This window comes from Galendromus occidentalis, unplaced genomic scaffold (genome assembly GCF_000255335.2).
Source record: "Galendromus occidentalis unplaced genomic scaffold, Mocc_1.1 scf7180000075612, whole genome shotgun sequence".
Taxonomy (NCBI): domain Eukaryota; kingdom Metazoa; phylum Arthropoda; class Arachnida; order Mesostigmata; family Phytoseiidae; genus Galendromus; species Galendromus occidentalis.
This window is the reverse complement of record NW_003803602.1, coordinates 1,745,824-1,751,836: the sequence shown is the minus strand read 5'-3', so window position 1 is coordinate 1,751,836 and position 6,013 is coordinate 1,745,824.

The following is a 6,013-nucleotide window of genomic DNA, read 5'->3' as shown; positions in this document are numbered from 1 at the left end:
CCATTGACCTTTCCATGCTTCGGGTAATTTTCTGCGGATATTCGCGGAAGAGTCTATTCGCAAAAGCTCAGGCAGTGCCTTGGCTCCTCAGCCCCGATGCTTCTCGCGGGCATACTCCGACATATCTTCCATTCTTCATTCTTCCACCACCAGAAACTGGGTTTTCCGGAACTCTTGTAGTCTTTCGGGATAGCCGTTTTTGCGAATTTCAGGATCTCTGTCCAGATAGCTCTCACAGCGTATCCTGAGAGGAAACGACTCCCATAGATCATCAGCATCGGTTGTTGCCGAAAGCCATAAAGCGCTAACACCCGGCTTACCGGCGATCGGTTGCGACGGGCTAGGTAGCTCACTCATTCAGGCAGTCAGTTGAATAACCCGGAGGCAGGAGGAGCAACCCGGACCAGTTTTCCCCAGTTGATGATCGAGCGGCTGATCTTGCATCGTTGTGTGATCCTGCAGCGTGATCAATCTCGCCGAAGACATTTCCTGTATCAAGGACGCGAACACGATATCTTCATACACCGCACCGAGGAGGATGTTATATCGTCGTCGTGCAAGGAAGGAGTTTTTGATCGAGGACTTATCCGACGCGATGCATTTGCCGTGCAGTCGAGTTTCTTATCTATGGTGCTGTCCCCGATTCATGGCTGCGTGTCAATCGACAATCACTTGTAGAATCTTGCGTTTGTCACAAACATCTCTATGATATTCGATTTCGAGAACGCAATTCTTGTTGTTCGTCCAGCTGCCTGCTCTTTCCTCAGAACTTAAGCGCTCCTTCGGCAATGAGTTTTGGCAGCGGATAGGAAACCCCCAGACCTGTAAAATTTCTGTCTGGTTCTGCATCGAGAGCGTTGCACTGGTAAACAGTGTTATACTGGCCAAATTGAAGGAGAACGACTGGAATACCAATCCGGAGGACGGACAGGTATCACATCGGGACGGACATTACGAGTTGGACCGGATATTTTCTCCGCCTGCGACTGGCGATGCTTCGACGATGTTGCCTTGGTCCCATGTGATTCAAATCCTCTATTCCACTTTCGTTTTATACTTGCCCAAGGACTCGTGGGCAGGGGATGTGAGGGAAAGATTCGTCTTATCGCGCATCAGTGTGACGAAATGAACGTAGACCGAGACGCGTCTGCCGTGAGCCAGTGTCCGATGGACGATTCGATCCTGTATACGTCCCTTTATATAATGAACGAAAATTACGGAAGCGCTAACGGTCATGGAAAAGTTTCGAACCAACGGTAGAGCGTCCGATACAATTCACGAACACCCGCATCAGCAGCGATGAAGGTTGTCTCATTTATTTTTTCTCCGAATCGTTGGATTGAGCGCTCGAATCAGAGCAGCCATACGATGGCGAGCACAGGGGAGTAAAAAAGAAATAATTGACGAGGGCAAAAGTTGAAAAAAAAAAGAATATTATTTATCTGAAAAAGGAAACCCAAGATTCCGCGTCACCCGCCCCACCGCAGATGTAGCCACAGAAGCAAATCTGAATGGTTCAGTAGCACAGAATTCGGCAGTTGTTGCTTCGCCAAGGTTTGCCGAACGTTCTCCGAATCCGAAAGAAAAAGGCAGCGAACACTGGTATAGATTAATCGGTCAACGACGATTATGAGGACGCAGAAAATGGCGCGAGGTACAGCAATCAGTAGGTGATGGGAAGCCGAAGAGGTGATGAAATTGGCTGTTGCCCCTCATAGGACTCACCGAGTGGTCGACGACGTCGACGAGGCCACGTTCGCAGCTCATACGATGCGACATTTTGGACGGGAACAATTGAATCGGATCACAGGTCTGCTTTCTTTCCCCCGCCTCCCATCTGCCATCCTCGGCGTTCTGTCTCTATCCACACGTTCAAAGGCAGCCGTGAACGTCATTATAAAGCCGACTGCGCGCGCGTGGCTAACCGAAAACCAGGGTGACCTTGCCCCACTGAAGACGACGAAGAGTTGGTCGACGCTCGAACAACGTTTGAGCAAACGTGTTCTGCAAGTTGAGGATCGTCGAGCGGGAGAAGATGTCGACTTCGAACATTTAGGTGTTCCTAAACAGAAAGACACGAGCAGCTATTTTCGCATAGATGCACCGGTCGCTCCGGGGCGAGATAACATTGTGTGCTCGACGGTGAGTCCCAGACGACGGGGGGTTCCAGCACGCCAAACGCAGATTACCCATCGACGAGCGTTTTGCGCGGCCGCCACCTTCCTCGGGTCTTCCTCCTCTCGTGTCATAAGGAAGATCATGCTGGCGTATTCAGGAGTGGGCACAAACGTCCGAGACGAAAAACATGAGAGCAGAAATTTCAGTGGTACGACCTCATTAGCGGTCCGGCTTCTGAATGACCTCAGTAATTGACTAGACATCAGGTGTTTACACAGAAGTTCACAATAATAATTGGAAGAGAAAAGAACCGTGGTCGGGGAGGTGTAAGTTGAAGTGCCGCGTCACGCCCCCTGTCTCATTACGCTTTCCGAACGCTATTCAAGTCGTATCGGGGAGCGGGCATTACAATGAGCGCACAGCGAAGTTTTCTCTATCTTTTTTTCTCCACTCAACAACCCTCCCATTGTGCCGACGTGGCGTTTCAGGGTTGACAAACGTTCGGACAGACTGAGTTAGGGGTCGACGGGATGGACACAAGAGCGGATCTAAGGCGAGATTAGACTGGAGCTGTGTCGCCGTGCACGTAAGAGCTCCCTCGCAGTCCGGTCCCACACGAAGACTTTTGATTTGTGCGACCGTCCGAGAAACTGATCTGCGGACTGACCCACTGTCCCGTGCCACAATAGGATTATCATCCGTGAAATTGATCCTCGTCGGGACGCCGATGGTCTCTGCTCCGTCTCAATGATCGCCGAGGACTCGAACCTTGTCGACCTCGAACCACAGCAGCGCTCGTCGCGGTTCCGTTGACGACAAGATCAAAAAAATGAAAGTGAAAGCGATTCTCTTCTCGAAGATCCATCCGGTGACGGTGTTCGGCCGCAACGATTCGGCACTAGCTGCTTCCCTGGTCTGCACGATACTGCTTTCAAGCAGGCGCGCCGAATGATGAGACATCTATAGTCTCGAGAGTGAAACCGGTGTTCTTCGCGTCTACTTTCGAGCTCGATGCGTCGGCCGGCTCGTTCGGCGTCTCGCGTTTTGCCACGGGGCCCCTCTGAATTTCCTTCTCTCTCGGCGTCTGGATACCAGATTTATTGAATGTTGTTTGCTTTGTCGAGCCAGTCTTCGGATCGCATGACTTGATGCCGCCAAGTCATACACGCTATCGGAGTGGCTGCCCAACGAGCCCGTTATCGCCCAGCGACTAAAATCACTGATACTCCACTGGGACGGTTTCCATCGCATCGAACAGTCGTCCGAATCGTGCCAATGCAGCGAAAAGCGGATAAAGAGGAATAATGGCGGGATGAATGTCTGGATTTTGACATCAAATCAGCCGTGACCGTAATGGTTGCCAATAAGAATATGCGAGAATCCGTAGATCTGGGCAGCGATTCTTCAAAACGAGCACTCGTTCGACTTCGATATCAATATTCTCTCCATCGAACTGGCCCTCCTGAATCGGGAATCTTTCCGTAACGGGGGAACGAACCACAGCTGTTTCATAACGTTTCTCATGCCACGGCAGATGCCCCATCGAGACACAGGGCCCGCGCCTCTGACCGTTTGGCCGGCAGATAGTCCAGACGACAAAAAAAACGGTTTCCCAACGTAATGCGGTCATAGTGAACACAGCTACGAAATTGGCGGGCCGGTGGCATGACATTGTTGAACTTGTTTCAGGTTGACAGCACCTGGCGAGGCAGGATTTAATGAACGCCGCCGCTGCTGCTGCCGCCACCAAGGAACCCTAAAACACGGCGCCAGTGACGAGTGTCGTCACCGACTACTACCTAATAGTTATCCTTTCACTGAATCGTAAAACCGAGACGAAATTTCAGAAAATCGAAAACTGCATATCATTACAACATGGCATAGCACCAACGAGGCGAGTCGGCAAGGTTCCCGTAAATGAATCAATGAATGGAGTTTCGCGGGCAACGCTGACGGCGTCGTTCTTGTTGTTCTTCAGTCAACTTTAGTGAGTTGTTGCTCAACGAACTCGCAGCTGTCGTTCAGTAACGTCGCACGGACATTCAAAATATGGAAAATAACGTTCCTATAGAGGAACGCGAGAAAGATAAAAGAAAACAGCCGAACAGCAATGGGAAGAATGTGTAACAGAGCGTTGAGACGTTTGCAAAAGCCTCAATAAACTTCGGATGTAAGAGCATTACGAGCGACAAAACGCACGGGGGAACGAATAAATGTACGAATCGGGGCGATGCTCCGACCAATAGATAGAGAAGTGGAGGAACCACTTCGGACGTGAGCCTTCTGAACATCTGATATCTTACGCCATGAGGGGAATCACGGGAGTTTTTGCCGACAACAAAGCTCGCTTTTGTTTGCTTGCTCCAAATGAGGGAGCATCGACTCCAGAAGAAACTCGGTGATCGAACGAAGAGGGAAAGTCTGTTGCTTTATGACAAGAAAGATCTGGTCACTGGATCGGAGGTTACCCAATAATCGGGGAGAGGAAATCTTTCGCGGAGAGGGATGTTGTCATCCAAATTTTTCCCTGTTCGATTCCCGGGGAGCGTACATTCCGTAGTCGGAAGTTTTTCGTCGAGACCATGTTTTTCCGCAATTTCCGACGGTGAATTCCGGAGTGGAAATTCGGTCCTATGGATTGGAGTTCATGGAAGCTAGAGCGTATCTGATCAGAGTGTCAGATTCATCAGAAAACTGGAAAGCTTCCATCGACTTCCAATGGATCGATATGTGAATAGTTGAAAAATAATCTAAGAGATTGATCGAAATCTCCAGAAACTATGAGTGCTCCTCATCGCTGTGACCACACCACCGACCGTCGTATGTTGTCTGCGAAGACACGACCGTCACTTGTCATCTCGTTGTTGTTCACGCCGATCAAAGGGTTGGCATTGACCGCCGCCGCTATATTTTTATTTGACTGCTGATTCACTTGATCATTCATACATTGTTTCTCTTCTATTGGCCCCCTTTCCGATCCATCCATTCGCTTATCTGTCCATTCATTCATTCTTACATTCAGCAGAGCAAGACCCGTTCACCGAGAGTCCGCATGGGTTGAAAATATAGTACCATCAGTGAACGAGTGTTGCCCTTTGCCTTACGCAGCCTAGCTTAATTCACCTCGGCTCGACTAACTGTGGAGTGGCCGACCCCGCCAGCCACAAGGGGAAAAGACGAAGCGACGGCGGTAGCGACGGCGGAGAGCGAGAGACTCGGTGATGAACTTCGTGATATAATAACGGAATCATTGACGAAAGACGTGGCCTCGAGCCCGTCGGCCACAGAAGCGTCTTCAGCGCTTCGGTCGCCAACAGCTGTCAACTGTGACAACTAGGGTCGGATCCTTTCTCTTTCCTGCGAGCGAGGCGGCAAACGAAGTCAGAACCCTTATTCCGAAACTTCACTCACTTGCGCGGTGCGCCTTCGTTCGGATAGAGACTCTGAACTAGGAAAGGTCAAGCGAGCAAACGTCTGCGCGGCGTCTGATTCTTTCGCGAAGCAAAAGATACCGATCCGTAAACATAGCCCGAAGAGATATGCAGGCCAGACGGCAACAGTACGCGTCTGATACGAATGACTCGGAGTCTGACGAAAACAAAGCCGGCACCGGTATAGTTAATTTTACCTCAGACTTTGGAACACGCGATCTTCAGCCAATCTGCGGATCGCACCGCCTCGGGAATGTTCGACGAATCCAGTGCAGCAAGTTCTCTGCAGCCGCATGTCGCGCGGGAGAAAGAAGCCGCCGCCTGCCAGCAGACTGTCATCGCGAATATTTGCGTGAGTGGACCGTCTCTTGGAATCAACTGCGATCTCTGGTGAGCACTACGAGCATGGACCGGCGACTGGGGATTTCCCCAAAGGCCTCGTTAGCGATCCAGACAAGATCCGC